General features: G+C 38.7%; 1 long non-coding RNA gene across 1 annotated transcript in view; it reads right to left on the bottom strand.

Annotated features, from left to right (window-relative positions):
* Positions 1-11,971: 11,971 nt before the first annotated feature.
* The window catches only part of LOC118249684 (uncharacterized), a 125,888-nt gene continuing 119,392 nt past the window's right edge, over positions 11,972-18,467 (bottom strand). Inside the window, exon 10 of the long non-coding RNA XR_004779180.2 lies at positions 11,972-12,059. This is a non-coding gene — a long non-coding RNA (uncharacterized LOC118249684). The remainder of the gene's footprint in view (positions 12,060-18,467) is intronic.

The raw sequence follows: 18,467 nt of genomic DNA, 5'->3' as shown, positions 1-18,467 counted from the left end.
ATATTTTGATACTTCTGCAGTCACTTTCTGCCAAAAAATCTGAAAGGGCAGAGTTATGGAGGACATGAAAATGAAACTAGACCAAACTTTTGATCTAAAATATTTGTCACTTTTTGGTTTTTATTTAATCCAAACCCATACGTTTCAACTTTATAAGGATATTTGTGTTTCTTTTTTCCTCTTTCTGCGGTTAAGCTGCCATGGTAGAATTGAAGGGTTCTGCTTACACTGTACAAGCTCCAATTTAATACCAATTAAATATTCTGTAGATGGTTGAAAAAGTGCTCTGGATTCAAATTATCTTGTTTCATGGTGAATATATTTGTTTTCTTTCTTCATTCAATCACTCAACAGTCTTAAAAGCCTGTTGCAGCTATGCAAATGATTTCTGATCTTTCCCTTGAAGTTCTGCAGGAGACAGGAAATCTTACCCTTAACTATTTCTCCCATGTAATGCAAGTACAGATGCGTAAGCATAGGTCTGTAGCTAATACCGTTACTTTGACAGATTCTGCTCTAATTTGCAAATCAGATTCTGTCCTGCCAACCTCAACATATCCTAACACTGGAGCACAAGTTCAGGTTTTATGGGGAAAGAGCTGTAGCAGAACCAGGCTCCTCTTTCATGTATCCTTCTGGCCAAAAGCTAATCTACAAATTCATAGTTAACGAGGAATCCTTTTTTTACTGGGTTCCCAAATGGGTCGGAGCTGTTCTTGACACTCAGGAGCTTGCAGTTCTGTTTCTCAGTTACTCATCTGTGATGTGTAACTTACCTCTCAAAGGTGAAAAGCCTTTGCTCATGAAAACATTCTTCAGACCAAGGCTGTTAGTTTTCCTCTTGGGTTCTGTCCCATCCATAGCTCCTCTGTGAAGTTGTGAGTCAGCTGGCAACAGGAATGAAGTCTTATAACTTGGGAAGCATTTGTGCTACTCCACAGTGCCGTCTGTCACCTTCCTCAGAAAATTCAAGAATGGAGTGACTTCTGTCTTGGTCTTCATATCTCCAACCTTCAGGTCTTTGTCTTCCTCACTTGTTCGCTCTCCTTCTTGTCCTTCCACCACCTCCATAATTTTCTGTGGCTTATCTCCAGCAGTTGGTCAACATTTTTCAATTTACACCTGATTTGTAAATTCATACAAGCCCTGGAACTAACCCTGTGAGGAGAAAGAATGCTGGATCAATGAGAAAAATGTGGGTACCAAGAAAACAGAATAGTGGTGGACATCAAACTTTTTATCTAATTCTTGAAGAAGTATCTCAAGGAATACACTTTGCCTCCAACAAATGCTAACCTGTTCTTAAAAGATTCTACTGAAGGGGCTCCACGTGGTCCTCTTCTCACTCTCCTCATAACTGGAATTATTTTGCTAGTATCTTTCATGCAAATAAAACCAGTGCCTCTTTTCAGTTGAACAATTGACCAACATCTGCCTTATAAAAATCTTTTAAATGTATGAAAACTTTCCATCTGCTGTATACCCATCTAGTTCATGCTTGTTTTTGGAAGATGTTAGAGAAAATGACGATGTACTCTTCTTTATAATAGCATCGTTTTAGAATTTGTAACATGGAGCTATGATTTAGTATGGGAGTGTGTGGATGGATGAAGGTTGACTATGTAAGAATCGCATATTTGGAGAATTTCTGTAGTTATTTGTTTCTGAGAACCTACACAGACAATTGTTCTTTTAATTAGAATTTTCTGTATTACTAGTCAAGAGACTGTTCTATACTTTTTGAATCTATTGAGGAATTGTGTGCCTATATTCTGTCAGAACTGGTCATTTTTCCTGTGGCTCTGTTACTTTATATATAACGCTCTACATTCAGAAATGAAGTCCATTCTTCTAAAATTCTAGATTCTAAAGCTGGTAATGTATACAAGTAAGTATACTTACTGGTATACTTGACTTCCTCAGCAGGACTCAAGAAGAAGGAGCCAGTCTCTTTAGTGGTGCACAGTGAGAGGACAAGAAGTAATAGACATAAGTTAAAACAAGAGAGGTTTAGATTGGGTATAAGAAGAAATTACTTCCCCATGAAGACAGATAAGTAGGAAGTGGAACAGTAGTCTGGGGAAACTGTGCGGTCTCCATCTTTGGAGTACCTTTCCTGTCGTACAAGGACAGGCTGGGAGCACTGGGCCTGTTTAGCCTGGAAAAGAGAAGACTGAGGGGAGACCTCATCAATGTGTATAAATATCTGAGGGGAGAGTGCCGAGAAGATGGAGCCAGTCTCTTTTCAGTTGTGCCCAGCGAGAGGACGAGAAGCAACGGGCACAAACTGAAGCACAGGAGGTTCCAGATGAATATGAGAGGGCACTTCTTTATTATGAGGGTGACAGAGCACTGGCACAGGTTGCCCAGAGGATTGTCCAGATTGTGGAGTTTCCTTCTCTGGAGATATTCAAAACCCATCCTGTGCAACATGCTCTAAGTGACCCTGCTTGGCAGTGGGGTTGGGCTAGATGGTCTTCAGAGGTCCCTTCCAACCTTGGCCGTTCTGTGATTCTGTGACTGTGGAGACTTTAAAGACCCACCTGGATAAAGCCCTGAGCCTGATCTTGCAGCTGACCCTGATTTTGGCAGAGGGTTAGATTAGAGACTCTGGAGGTCCCTTCCATCCTGAATGGGTTTGTGATCTTGTGATCCTGTGACTCAGACGTGAAACGAGGAGAGAGAAGCAAACAAAGGTTTCTGATGAGTTAAGCAAACCTCCCTTGTCACGCAGTATTAATTCAGTGATCAATACTTTCCAAAATCTCATTTTGCATAAACAGTAGAAATGTCCTATATTCTGTAGAAGATCATCTCAGTAATTTATTATAGGAAAGTATCAGGCTCAATAGCATTACCTGCTGTGGGAGCTGCAAAATGGAATGGTTGCTGTTTGGTGCTAGCAAGTATGAAACACAGAGGCTGCATTGGATCTAGCTGGTGCGTGTGAGTACTGCTGCAATCTAAACTACTTTAGTCTTTTCATGGTGAACAGAAAAATAACTAAGGCTCGGTTTCTGTAAAGGCGGATATAACTGAGTACCTATCCAAACAGAGAAGCAACAAGAAGCAACTCTACAAGAATAAAATAAAATAAAATAAAATAAAATAAAAATTAAAAATTAGTATTTTACCTTGGTACATCTCAGTGCAATAACTGGCACGAAAATTCTTTCTTTACAGATCCATGCCAAGTCAGCTTTGTGGATTAATCTTCTTCCAGTCATGACTTCAAAAGGAAAATTTGTTCACCTGTAACACAAACACTCCTGGTTCTTTTTGCAAACAAGGTGAAGTATCCTGAAAAGCATGTCTCTGCTCAGTTTAGGAAAAGATGATTTCAGTGCGAATAGTGGTAACTCTTTCACTCCTACCACTCACTCTTTTCAAGGGAATTAGTCAGAAAAGCAATCTACTGCAGTCTTTTACTAAAAACAGATATTTATGATATTCATATATTTATTTTTTAAATTAAAAACATTTAATTTGGCTCCAGTCCCTAAAATAAGTCGCTGCATCTGTTTGGGTGTTCTTGGGCTCTGGTGGTCTTGGGCTCCTCAGAAGCAGAACAGGTCCTCTGTCTTCCTGCCTGAATTTCTGGTATCTTCAACATTTTATTTTCCTGCTGTTCTGTTGGTGGAAAAGTATAGCCAATGAAGTGCAGCCACTAGGCACACCCTAACAAATGCAACTCTATGTGCTTATTGACTCTGAGATGTGGATCTGGAGGAGCTGAGGAGACCCTTCACAGTGGTCTATCTTTCATCGTTATGTTTTGTTGTGTGTGCCACTGATTTTGGGGGGAGCATCAAGGAGCAGATGAGCCTGGACCATTTGCAGGGCAAGTACCACAGATGGGTAAACAAGGAAATGTTTTCACTTGTTGCAGGCTCAGGATCATTCTCTCCATTAACTACCTTATCTCTCAAAAGGCTGGTCACTGCCAAACACCTTTCACATCTGCTTGCCAGCTTCTTCATCAGTCAGCCATTTACCAGGAGAGCAGCTGAATGTTTTCTCACTCCAAAGGAATCAAACAGCCCCACTTCCAGTTAGGCAGTACTGTTTTGTAGGAAACTCTGAGCAGATATCAGAGCCACAGTACTGAAACCTTTATTTCAGATTAATGGTAATTGTTTCTGGACTGTCTTGCTCAAACCAGTTCTACTTCAAAAAGCCAAATTGTGTTTGAATGTATGTACATGTACATGCATGCATACAAAGCTTATTCTGTAATCACTCTGCATAGGATGCAAACATCTCTAGTTCTGTTTTGTGTAGGTACAGGTCAGTTGGCAAAGTTTTGTCACAGCAATTTAACAATCAAAAGCTGCAATGCCTAAGCATTGTTCTATTTTTAAAAAATATATTTAAAATTAATGTGGTTTCCTGGGCCAGGTGCTGATGCCCCTACGGTGTACTTAAGTGGCACTTCACTCCCTCCTGTAAGTCTGTTTCAGTCAGTGACAGTCACTTAAAGAGTAAGAGTTAATTCACTGTCAGTAAAAGTTAGCAATAAATACGGGTGAGAAGAAAATATCAACCAGTGTTCCGTGTGTATACATGGTTGTTTGGATTTTTCTGAAGAAGAAAGGAAAATTATGAGTGCTTTAGTTGCAATTTTTTTTTTTAATCATTAGCTTTTATTTTTCCCAGTAATAAAGATGAACCATCTACTGTACACAGGCAAAATGGCCTGAGATTTATTATATTTGAACGACTGTTTTTCATTCTTACGTTAAAAGCTGGCTTCTGCAACACAGCACTTGAGGATTAGATTTTTTCCTGGAGGACTAGCCAAAATTTCTCACTACAATTTAGGCTCATCACTGCTGCTTCTACCTTACTTCCCCCTTTACTTCAGTAAGCCCTCCCTTTCCAGTGTGCAAATCATGAGTTGTCAGTGAAGACAAAATGGAATATAGAGGTAGATTGGCCAAATATTTGGGTGAATGTTCTACCTCAGTCCATAACACATAGTTTATGGAGACCTGGAGTGCCCTGAAGACTCACAGCCTGCTTTTGTGACTTAGAAAATTATACCTAATACATGAGATTCTGATGATAATTTTCTGTGTTATTAGTAATGCTTAGTGAAATTTATTTTCTTATCCTTCCACAGTCTGAAATGTAATTCTTTGAATGTATGATTTTTTTTTTCTTTTTCCTTTGCAAGTGTAGTTTTCCTTACAAATCCCATCTACCATTACAGCTAAGAGGTAACAGTCTACAGCATATATGCAAGACAGAAGTTTTTGTTTGTTTGTTTGTTTTTACAAAAGAATGTGCAGGATGTGCAGGACCAAACCTGTCAGCTTTCACTTATTTCAAATGAGACTTGTTAGTTTTCAAACAGCTTATTAAAGCACACTATCTCACTCCAGCAAGAAGAAAATATTGCGGTGTTATTCAGTGAGATTTCTCACTCATTTCACGGTCATTGCATGAGATCTCCTGTCTTGTGAGTAGAAGAAACAGGAAGATGCTCTTTGTGAGACCTCTAAGCTTTGTTAGCAGTATGACATCCAGTGAGCATCCAAGGAAAGTTCTGCCTGCAGAAAGAGTCTCAGGTCCAAACTGGGAGGAGTTGGTTTTTTTTTTTTTTTTTTTTTTCAGTGGTGGGGAGAAACTCCATATTCCAGTTTTAGGAATTGTGTTTGTAATAAAATATCCTCATGGTAGTGAAGGTCTGTATCAGACTGAGGTCAGAGAAAAGATGGGTGACATAGTTTTTATTACTCCTGCATATCCTCTGCTGTTCATGAATGAAGGTCTTTTGAGCAAAATATGCTCAGCTTTTTAACACTGCTGGTAAGAATTTGAAAGGAAAGAAAATATTTCACTACAAGCTCCATTATTTTGTCAGGATAATCAGGATGAACTGGAAGTGGGTCCAAATCACCACTCAGGGAAAAAAAAAAATATATATATATATATATAAATAAAATAGTAATATCTGCATTTAGTCTGCCATGATAGCATATAATCCACAATATAAAATAAGTTTGATCATAATAAAAGTATGGAAATTGTAAGATGAAAAGAGAAAGCAAGCTCATTTTTACACAGCAATGCATTCAGAGTCTGGGAAAATTTTGCAGCTCCTAATATCTCTGGCAAACCACTCTAACATTGTGCTGGCATCTCAGAAACATGGCCCATGTTACCCAAATGACAATATATTCCACCAGAGCCATCACCAGTGGCAGCTAGTTTCACCACAGAGACATTTCTCAAAGAAGTTGAACTCAGGTGTGTGTGGAGACACCAACTTCCCCAGTAGCCATCGCAGGACCATATGGAACCAAAGCTGTGGAAATGGGTGTAGAAGTCTCAAGCACTTTGGTAAAGGACATGTCCTGATGTGTGGGATCATGGCCATGACACAGTGTTGAATGGTGATCTTTCCCTTCTATATCCAGTCTGAACCTGGCAAAGATCCTCGCTTGTTGAAACTAAACTGACAGAACAGTTTGAGAAAAGTACAAGAGCAAAATTTGCTTCAGAAATGACCAGTAGATAAAGACTTGGACCTCACTTTGGCATAGATGACAAGTGGAATTTGCAACAGATTTTGGTTCTGCTCTTTTTCTCCCCCCTCTCACTTCCTATATGCAAAGGAACACAAGTGAATCCCTGAACTCTACAATGATCCGACAGAGAGGAAAGCATACAGGCTTTCATCTTTTTCCTGCTCTTATCACTTCCATGATGGACTGATCAGAATTTAGCTTTTAGCAAGACCTGTCAGTCAGTAGCGGGATCAAATGATCTGTCTCCATTCACCATGGGGGAGATCTGGGGACCCCAATTGTGTAATAATGTGAGTACAATTTAGGACAGGTCAGACAGAAACTTTATTAACTATGATCATACCAAGAGAACATTTGGACAGCATTTCCCCCTTCTGCTCCCCTGTTCTCTCTGCCAAGTGATGGAAGAGACCCCACTTATGTACTGTCTCAGGAAACAGAAAGAAGTGAGGAGAAGCAATCACTTCAATGTTAACAAAGCCAGGTATCACCCCTGGGAGGGTACTCCTCAAATAGTTTTCTAACTGCCACAATTCTAAAAAGGAATTGAACAATAAATAATGTGACAATATTGGGAGATGGGTTGTAGATGGTAGAGCTTGTAGGATTGTCACATCCGGTGTTAGCTCAGAAGTGGGGAGTTGGAACAATCAGACTGTTAGCTCTTAGTTGAAATGAATGTTCTTTTAGTTAGGATAAATTTATTAGCCACCTCAAGTCTTATATATTAATAATTTTACCACCACAACCAGTTAAACAGATGTCTGTGCTTGTTATTTCAGCAGGAACTGTGAATACACTGCTTGTTCTTTGACTGATAACTGGGAGCTTTCTTTCGGAGAATACAGTCTGGAAGGACTTAGAGAAAAGAGGAATTGTGTGTATGGTTAGAAATAAGACAGCTGCCCTTATAAACATGCCCGCATAAGCGCTGTCCTTTCTTCTTCCCGGGAAGGAGGTCTCTCATGCCTTGATGTGGCAGCTGAGAAATTAGTCCATCATAGTGAAAAATAGCCCAGATCAAAACTTCAGACATTTGTGCTACCAGAAACATGATCAATCCTACTCAGTAAATCATACCATAGTGTTCTGGACAACACAAACTCTTCAGCATGTTAAGATGCTATTGACTACTAGCAGTGGGATAGGATTTGTGGGGCCTTTTATGATCAATCTCTTTCTATTTAAGTAGCTGATAAATTATAGTCTGAGGAGTTATAGTTTGTCTGTTGGTTATGGACAGTTGTTTTTAATAGATTAAAGTGTAGTAGATCCTACACCTTTTGCAATCTTTGATCTTTGGAGTCTAAACTATAGCTCACACAGGGACAGGAGCATAAGACTTTCTTCTGCAGATCAGATATGCTGGATACCTGTATTCATGCTGTAGGTTCTCTCTCCTTTACTTCTGATCATATTGCAGACCACTAATTTGGGTGTTTTTTTTCTAAGTTACAAGTAACTATTTTTTCCACATCCATTGTTCTCATTTTTATGTGATTTCTAGTTTTTCATTTGTCAAATAAGAACTTCTTAGGTAAATAATTTTTCTTTTTTTTCCCAACTTGCCTGCTACTCTCTGTGAGGTAACAATAACAAGCAAAAGTTATGAAAACCAGACACTGATAGCTGTAAAACATTTCAGACCAGAAAGCATTCCGTTTTCTGGCTGTCTGTGAAACAGAAGAAAAAGCCCTGTCTTTTCAGAGGCTCTGACTTCGAGACCCTAGCCTAGGCAAAACCTATACCTCAGCCAGTCCCACAGCTGCTCAGTCTAGCATCAGCTTTCTCCAGGGAGCCTGTGGTGTTAAAAAGAGAGGGCACTTACTCTTCCTCTGTGCAAGACTGACAGACATTGAAGAGCATATCCCATAAATCCCTTAGCAGTATGATATGCTCACATGGCATCTTGACAACATTGGCTGCCAGGTCAAATTAAAACAACCTTCAGTTTGCTCTACATTGCTGCAGAATATTCAAGGAGCTCTTCCAGCAAACCATTTCAGGAAAGGTGGTCTAAAACCTCTATTGGAAGGATTACTCCTCTATGCAGGATTGCGCACCTGAATCCATGCTGGTTACCAACAGTTATTTACTAGTTTGACATTTGCTGCATGAAAGGCAGTACCATTCAGAGCCATGTCATTTTGGAAAAGGCTCAGGTGGTTTATGGGTCTGTTAATGGAAAGCCTGAGGTGTCTGCATGCCAGACTGGTACAAAGCACACTGACAAGCTCAGTGGCTGGTCAGCAGCTTTTTTTTGGCTATATTGGTGAACTTAATTCCTGCCTGCTGTGTAAAATGTACTTTGCATTGGAACAAGCTTTATCAACAGGTAAATAACTGAAGAGACAGGAAATTAAACTGTCCTCTATGTAGCCTTTCATCTTTAGCAGTCACTGAAGTATGCAATGACAAACCTCTCTTAGTCAACGAGTAAATCTCACCTCCAAAGCAGGACTTTAAATTCCTTCCCCAGTACTGTGCACAATTGTCTCTCACAGTTGAATCAGGCTAACAAACATGTCTGGAGGTTTGGTGAGACAAATCTCTGAAAGAGGGAGAGAGTAGCAAAAGAGTAGCAAGAGAGCAAGAGCAAAGCTCTACACCAGGGACTGGGGTCGGAGGAAGTCAATATCATAGAAGACTGTTCAGGAGAACAGTTCAATTCCAGGTGGGAAAAACAAATATGTAGATGTTTTGTTGTACTAGTAGAAGTCTTCTCTTTGGTATCGTGGCAGAAATTTAAAATGAAGTAGCTCTTTGTTTTAAGAAGGATCTGCATCTCCAGACACTGGTGGTTAGAAACCTTCTGCTTCCCAGCATGGCTGTATCCATGGTTCCATTCTACCTGTTTGTTCTGCTGCCAGGACTGCTTGATAATGTCAGTAGTTTTCCTCCAGCTGTGTACATTTATCTTGGGCAGTCTTATTTCTTTTAAGTTTTCATTTAGATAGGCTAAGCAGACCTAAGTCACTTCCTTCTGTGACAGTGCTTCCATTCTCCTGATCTGTTGCATGGATCTCCTCTCTTACCAATTTTATTGCTTTTAAGCGTGGATTGTCAGAACACAGTGTACAATGTTCCTGTCTGGATGCTATCAGAGACTTCTCATAAGGTCATGAATGCTTTCTTTTCCTCTGCAAGAGATAGTTGCTATGTACCTCAATGGGCCATAAATATCTTTCTTATAACCATATGATAGTGCTAGCACTAACCATACTGTATGTGACTAATATGGACATGTCTCTGTCCTCTCTCATTTCTTCAGCCAATTCCATCTCATAACAGGTATTTTTTATTAGAAGCCAAGATGCGTGATTTTATATGAGTATTTCAACCTTTTTAATCTGCAAGATCATCAAGATCTTTCTGCCTTCTTTCCTTCAGTGTTCCATATTGAGTGTTTTTTGTCTGCACCAATGGCTAACTTTCATTCACACTTCTACTTTTTTATCAGTAAATAATAAAATTAAATCAGTCCCGAACTTGTTCCTTGAGGAACCAGTTCTTATGAAAGGCAGTCACATGTATCACCTCCCAGTTGCACTACCTGAAGAAACCAAACTCAGTTTGCAAGGCATCCTTGGAGCCAGGCAGAAGTGAAGAACATGGGCCTGCAGGTTGAGGTGGGGGAAGTTATCAAGACTTGCACTCAGAGCAGCGGGAGAAAGAAACTAGTGCCTTGATGGCGAGCACCTCCTGTCAGATATAAGCATTTTCAGTTCCTCTGAAACCATTGATCCTGAGGGCACTTACCATCTTGCAGAAGGGACTGTGCTCCTTACACTGGGTACTGTTGGAACACCAGCAACACTGCTGGAGAACCTCTGAGCAGAAATATCTGACTGTTTTTAAAAAAGTTTCCACAGAGGCAGGTTTTCAGAACAATGTTGCTTTCTACTGTTTGAGACCCAAATATTGCTGCATTGTGCTCTTGCATGAGAACCTGAATGCAATGGGGAGCAGGAGTATGTTTGTTTGCCTTTTTCTCTTTTTTGGAGAACAGAGTTGTGTCAAAATAAACAAATAGTGAACAGCTAATAGATTATATATATTTAGAAAAAAAAAAAAGTATTTTTGAATCTTATGTATTTTAAATTGTCAGTGATAAAAGTTTCATGTGCATATAGGAACACTTCCTCTATCGCTTGTGTTTTTATAAGTTTTTCTTTATGGAAACCATCATCATTAAAAGTGTATGAGTAATTTTTTGACTTTGCTGAAGAATTTTAATTTGTATTAAAAAAAAAACAACAACAACAAAACAAAAGTAGCTAAACATATCCTATATCAAAATGCTATCTCTCTGATTCTAGTATTATTTAGTCCCATGTTTAATCCCTCAAACCCTCTTGGAGTTTACGGTTAACCCAAACTGTCCCATTTACACTCCAGGACAAATTCTTTTGAAATACAACCCTGAACTTCATCCCAGACTGCAGGAAAATATCCATCCACATCTGAAGAGGATTAAATGCAAGCTCTCCAAAGCCCTGTCTATCTATTAGCTACTCTATAAAGCCTATCACTCATTGTCTGGACACAGATAACCTTCCTGATGGAAGCAGATGGCAAAGACCCTTCCACATCATGGATTTGCATGAAAGATATAATGACACAAGGTTAAATTAACAGTCTCTTAGCAAAGGTTTTCATAGGAAAAGGACAGTGCCATACTTAGATACATGCAACAGAAGAAAGTAAATAGTTTGAGGTTTTTTTCTTAATGCTAAGGACTGATGAACCCAAGCCCCGACTCTAGCAATAAGAGAGAAAGAGAGAAAGAGAGAGAGAAAGAGAGAGAGAAAGAGAGAGAGAGAGAGAGAAAGAGAGAAAGAGAGAGAAAGAGAGAGAGAGAGAAAGAAAGAAAGAAAGAGAAGAGAGAGAAAAGAGAGAAAAGAGAGAAAGAAAGAGAGAAAAAGAGGAAGAAAGAAAGAGGCCATGGCAGGGGTTCCAGAGCACATTTACATCTCCAGAAAAGAAATAAAGGAAACTGAAAATCCAAAACCTGTTGCATTTCCTTCAAATAAACACATATGGGAATGTATTTTTTCCAATGAAAGAACTCTTCCTTAACATTGAATGCAAGAGGAGTCAGAGTTTCATTTAAGACTTAGTAATAACAACATTTAAGACGTCAGTGAGCCAACATGTGAACAGAGATGAATGATTTATAGGCTTAGATCCTAAATACTCTGAAACTCCATATTTACTCATGCAAGATCCCATTGACCCTAACAAACTCTGACTGAGTGCAGATCTTGGGACTTTGTCTTCCAACTCCCCAGCTGAGTACAGTCCTCCAATCAGAACAATCTATATATAAAGGAACAAGACCACAAAAAAAGATTTATTTCACTTTTTCACGTTCTCAAGTTTCTACTCACTCCACTAATTCTGGGTAATAGTTTGGATTCATCCTCAGAAATGTGGATGTATGGTCACTCAACAGGACACTGCTGTGCCATTGACTGTGGTGATTTAAAAACTTTTCCCTGGAGTCAAAGACAGGTTTCTGTGGCTCTGTAACATATTAAAACAGAAAAGGAAATATATGTGAAGGAAAGGATACAAAAGCACATGAAGTTGCCATTTACTTTATTGGAAGGAGACATGGTACACATTCTCTCACATTTGAGAGAATAGTTATAGACATATTTGAATACTTTTCTGAGGGTGTTATTTGGGGTGAGATAAGAAGGAAGTGGAGACTGGCTTTATATATTTGATGAGCGTCTTTGTAACTTTATGCCAACATTGGTATAGCTAACATGTCACAATGAAATAATTTTTGTAATTTGTTGTAAATGCATACAAAAGTTGATCCTGGGATGCATTATATAAATGAAATAAAATAAATATCCCTGGGGACCTCCTTTTCTAACAGCAAGGTTTACAAAAACTGAGTATCAGGCAGTTTTAGTTCAGTGTAACATATTTTCAGGATACTTTGCTAAGCAACTGAAAAAAAAAAATGTTTTTGCTGTGGATCAGACCTTTAAGAGTAAAGGAGTCTCCCTGGGTGATAAGGGAACATCAGCCCATTGACAGAACTGTTTCAGAAGTACAGATCTGGAGAGCAATTGTTCTCACCCCTTTTTCCTCTCTAGACTGACCTTCCCTACCCTTCCCCTCAGTCATCACAGTACTTTTATTTTTTTTCCCTTACAGATGCAAAAACACAGATGGTTGGGTCCCCCAAGATTCAAGATGGGGCAAATCTCTTACCTTTTACCAGGTAGCCAAGAAATATCTTTGGGATAAAACGTGATGGTTCAAATTCTACCTTTGGGCGGTACTTACTTTGAAATTAATTAGACATTTCACCTGAACTCAGAGCTGCAGTGCACTGAGCACTGTGTGAACATAAATCTTCACTCCAAAGAGTGAACAGGCTAAAAGACCTTAGTCAATAAATAAATAAATAAATAAATAAAAATATAATTGAAAAAAAAAATAAAATCCTTCTATCTAAACTAATGCCAATCATTTACAAATTTATTTTCTACATTTGAATGATAGAAGACTAAGGTGTTTAACAAACTAAGGAAGCCCATCAAAATAAAGAGTAATTTAAAACCCTCTCTAAATGATACTATCCCAGACTTCTTTTAGTTTAAGAATTCTATCACCAGGACCTCTATAAGAAAAGGCAAATAGGTAACAAAAGGCTTCTTTTGTCTTATTTTCTTTATAATATAGAATATAAAAGAAGAAAAGATGATAAGTATTTTGGGAGCTTTAAGATAAAGTTAGGGAATAAAGCAAAGATACGAGATTCTCCATAAAAGAGAATGTATCGGTACAATTGTCCCTGCCTCTTAGTTTCTGGAAAAACTAAGGTGTCTATTATTGGCATGAAATAATAGAGTGTGTTTAGGCAAAGTGAGACAGTATAAGAAATACAAATTTCACATTTAATCTAATACCACACTCAGAAAAATCCAAACAAGAATAGAGTCACTCTATCAGTCATGGCCATTTGAAACAGGAGTTGCTTTGTGGTGGGAATCTGCTGCCACATAGATTTACCCCTTTTGGTGCAATAGAAATAGCAAACTTTTGACTTTGACTTTTTTTTTTTGACTTTTGACTTTCTTGAGGAAAGTATTTTCTAATTTGATATCAAGAAATAAGGTGTGTGGAGAGAAAACCAACAGCATGAGGAATTCAAGTCTGTGTGCACTAACGTGTAACAGCATTGCATTTTTCCCCCTCAGATAAAAAAAAATTATATATATATGTGTGTATATATATATATAAAACAGTTACAAGTCTCTGGGGACAGGAGAAGAAAGGGCAAGATAATCAAGGGAATGTCCCTTCAAAGTATGCCAATAGAAACATGGTATTTCAAAGAGATGTGGAAGGGAGGAGAGGAAGCAGCCATGAGATTGGTGACAAATCAGAAAAGGACAGACTTTTGAAATTTACTGCTTTCTCTAGATATTTGCCAGCTGTGGATTGGAAATGACAGTAACTGACATCGGGAGACCATCTCTCCATCTGCACAGTTAACACCAGTATGTATGGATGCAGGTATGTGGTGATAGCTTAATGTGTGGGAGCATCATCATCTGGGGTTTTGAACAGAGACATTAATATCTCTGCATACTTGCAGAAAGTCAAATTCTGCATGTTCTCCACAAATGGCGGTTCCAGACAGTCAGGGAGAAAGGATGGGCAAACACATGGATCTGTGTTAAGGATGGGCTGATACTGCAATGGTGAGGAATACCATGTGAAAGAGTGCTGTGGTGATATGCTATGTCATCTACCTTTTCAAGGAGACTGAAGAGACCATCTAAAAGTTGGGCTACATTTTCTTCATTTTCTTTCTTTCTTGTTAACATCCATTTCTTTTCAGTAGTATATACATTTGGTTCTTTGTTTAGGCAAGCTGGCATTGTTAATGCAAAAGAGCTTGCTTGGTCACCCTTTCTTTCACAGGATGTGACCTTGTAATGCTCCATAGTGGCATCCGGCTTTGGGAGAATCACTGAAGGCTCAGCATTAGGGACAATACTGAGTGAGAGCGGTAGGAAGGAGAGGAAGATAAGCACAATGTCTTGCAGTGGTAGTTCACCAGTGGTTTGATGAGAAGGTAAAATAAAATGTGCCTATATCCTCAGCACAACTAATTTTACTTGGAGGAAGATGGAGGAAGTGGGGAGACTGTGGGGCCTTGAAATAGCTGGGCTGACTGTCTTTACACATGGTATTAACTCCACTATCATGTTTAGAAACATTTTCCATGGAACATTTTCCATTTTCATTATATAACGAAATTCACATCACTGCTTCATTGCTTGTGGTGCACCGTGAAGAAGGCAGTACCAGTGAAGGCTGAGACAGAGCTGTGTTTTCCTAATGTATTATTGGAAAGTAAACATGGGAATGAAGGATAGTAGGTGGGTGGTGGAGAAACGGGGGAGAAATCTTGTAAATGCTCTCTCATAACTGTAAAAAAAATATACATAATTTGATCCTTTCTGATGAGTTTTTTTTCTAATATCTAAAAAGGGGGATAATCAGCTCAGCTTTGAGGGGATTAGCTATCCTTCCCACTCAGACAGATAGCAATAACTCACACTTCACAAGTCTCCTAGTAACTACTCTCTAATAACTTCAGTAAGGTTAATAATTATCCCATAAAATTACCTGGCACTTGAACTGGCAACCAGCTTTACTGCCTGGAGGTGACTGTTAAACAATATGTTTCTATTGGCAAGCAACACTGCATGCAAACCCCCTCCCCCATGATGGGTACGTGAAATCGCATGGCACATTCAACCACCCTGATTCATTACTTATTTTTGTACCTTGCCTGCGTTCATAACCTTAGATACCAGGGGATATATGAAGTGTGTCCTTCAAGGCAATATCCAGTCCAGTTTGGCACTATAAATGTAAATAAATCACTGATATCTGTGACTTTGTCAAAGGCAGATGAGGTCAAACAGTATAAACCCAGGCTTTAAATCATAGTCATAAGGAAGATATTTATCACAGCTGCTTTAAGCATCTCTGTGATATGCCCTGGTTCAAAACCTGCTTTTGTGATGTCCCAGATGTGAGCATATGCTGTGCATTGTTCAATCTTGATCACTTTGCCTCAGGAGGCAATGGCAGGAACATTTGGTAAGACTGCAATTCAGGCATGGGATTTGCAAGAGGCAGATATGATATTATCTAGACAATTGTTTTATTTAGCGATTTGGACATATTCTGAAAGAGGTATTAATTATTAATGGTGGTGTGACTGATATTGGTTTGCTTTTATTAGGTAAGAAGGCCATGATTTGATTTTGAGAAAATAGGCCAGTGCTGCTCAAGGAGCTGGTGAATCCCCTACATACCCTATGGCAAACCCATAAATGCAGGCAACCCACACAATCAATATATTCTCTCAAGACTGAAATTAGTGTGTTAATTTCTGATCTCCATTCTGACATGGAGATTTCTGCTTGCCACAGGCTCATTCCACATTTGGATGCTGAAGGCCAGCTCTCTCAGCATCAGGGTATGCTTGGAGCTGACCTTTGCAAAACAGGAATCAAGCTGATAAGCCATCTCAGTTTTGGTGACTGTGACTTCCTCTCTGCTTTCAATTTCCAGATTTTAACTCGTCTATCCAATGGACTTAAAAGAACCGAAAAGAACATTGAACAGAAAAGAGCAGAGTACAGCTCTAGGGAACCTCATCATTTCCAAGCACCCACTAGTAAAAATCTGCCTGCAGGGAATATTAGCTGATAGCAGTACAGACTCTCATAGATAGTGGCAAGTGGAAACGATGAGCATCTCAGAGTATTTGCTATATTTTATTACTACTGCTGCACATTTGTGAAGTGTCTATTTACTATTGTGGTTCTTGAACCTGCAGGCAAATATACATTGACTTATGGTGATAATGTGCACTGACATTTTTGTGCTCATGTAAATTCGGGTTCAGGTCCAGGATTATAGACAAGGGATGATCTATACCTTTTGAGATGTTTGTTGACTGTCACTAAGAGGTTCCTCTGAGAACAGTTTGTTATAAATGGGTCTCAACTGCATTTTAATGTTGAGCTGGATGTCAAAACACAATGTCTGGAGGATTTTTGAATTCAAGCTTTTTTTATTTGGATTTAGACATGATTTTTCATGCCAGACCATAAAAAGGACCTATTTCTTGTCTATTGCAAGGACAGAAAAAATCCAATGCTGTTTATCTCTGCAATGTAGCCTGCAAAGGAGACTGCAAAAGCAGAAGAGGCTAAAGTAAACAAAATCACTTGCTCCAGGTAGATTCTCTGCCTAGTGTTAGAATGCAATGGAGCTGGGTAACATATCTTTGTGGCATCATAATTTTAACATTAATTAGAGCTAAAAAGTTAGTAGCGATTAAACAATATTAGTCCACAAAATTAGTGTAAAAGGGTCTGTGTACACAGGCTTTATACAGGATCTTAAAGTTGTACGGATACAACAAAACATTTCTACATTCCCTTGTAATTCTTGGCATAGATGAAGACAAGCTCGTGGTATGTGGTTGGCCAAGCCTGAATCAGCAAAATACTCTGTATTTGCCTTTGAGTGTACAAGCAGTCATGTTTTGAAAAGTTAAGTCTGAAATGAATTTACTACCTTTTATTCATTTAACCTAGAGAATTTCTTGTCCCAGTTTAAGACACCTTTTAGTGCTTCTCCCGAATATGACATTTTTGGTAGAAACCTTTTTCCTTGTACAAAAGATCCAATTGTTAAAGGAGAGCTTCAATGGTAAATCTGCCTTGTGAATGCATATGGATATCAGCTGCATTCAGGAGACCGCCTTCTGTAGTTTATAGGATGCTGTGGACAGGGAGGCTGGATGCTGTTCCTTGCTTTCTAGGTAGTCTATTGCATGAGTGAAGGAAAGCCTACTCAAACTCTGTGTTCCTCAGTTTACTTATAACAGCCAAAGGAGGATGTCTCATTTTGTTTGGGGCTGTGCAAGCACCTGGAAAATTCACAGCAAAACCTCCAGCTTGAAAATTGTCCTTGCTGGACTATGCTGTATTGTCATCAGAAACCTCATAACTTCACAGTTTTTAGCCTTCTAAGTCCTAAATGTTATTATGGCCTAACTGAATTGAGCACAGTGCACACTAAGCTCAACTAGAAGAGTTACAATATGGCTTTTTACCATCACAGAATACGTCAAGGCAGAACTTGTAAGCACTGATACTTCTTCCTGAGGGAGCAAACCAACTGGGTTTTGGGCCCTGAGAATGAAAACACACCCAGTGAAGTCAGCAATCTTCTAAAAACCTATTTCTTGTCGCCCCTCACTATCTAATTAACAGGAACATCACACATTTCTGAAAAGACAGTGGGTGAGTTGTCAAATGCAACAAAGAGAGAAAATAATTTCAGACAGAAAGTCTATGTAAATTATAACACCCACCCTTTTCTATGCTAAACCACAGCTATGATCATTTTAGGTGATTTTTCCATGGCATTTTAAAATGAAATGTGATTCTCTTGTTCATTTTCTGGCAATATGCCCTGAGATATTCCATTAAGTGTTTTCAATTACTTGCCAGTCCCAATAGGATCTCAGTAAGAGGTTTTAAAAAGGTATCTTATCCAGTATATTATCTAATACAGTCTGAATGCAATCAATGTTGCAATAAATAAAGGTAAATTAAGTTATATATATATATATATAAAAAAAAAGTGTTGTAGTTTTGAATCAATAGACTGGGTAGTGTCTGTGGAGATGCATATATGTACTCTTCTCCTTAAAGAAGGGTTTCAGGACTTGGCACTGGAGCAAGGTTTTATTTAATATCTCATTTTCACTGACTTATATCACAGTCTATTTCAGGAATAAAAACAAAATGAAACCTAAACTACATTATTACTTCTGAAAGCTTAGATGAGTGTATTTTTGAAACATAG

Source organism: Cygnus atratus, chromosome 2 (assembly GCF_013377495.2).
Source record: "Cygnus atratus isolate AKBS03 ecotype Queensland, Australia chromosome 2, CAtr_DNAZoo_HiC_assembly, whole genome shotgun sequence".
NCBI lineage: Eukaryota > Metazoa > Chordata > Aves > Anseriformes > Anatidae > Cygnus > Cygnus atratus.
The sequence above is the reverse complement of the archived record's forward strand: the minus strand, read 5'-3'. Positions and strand labels throughout refer to the sequence as shown.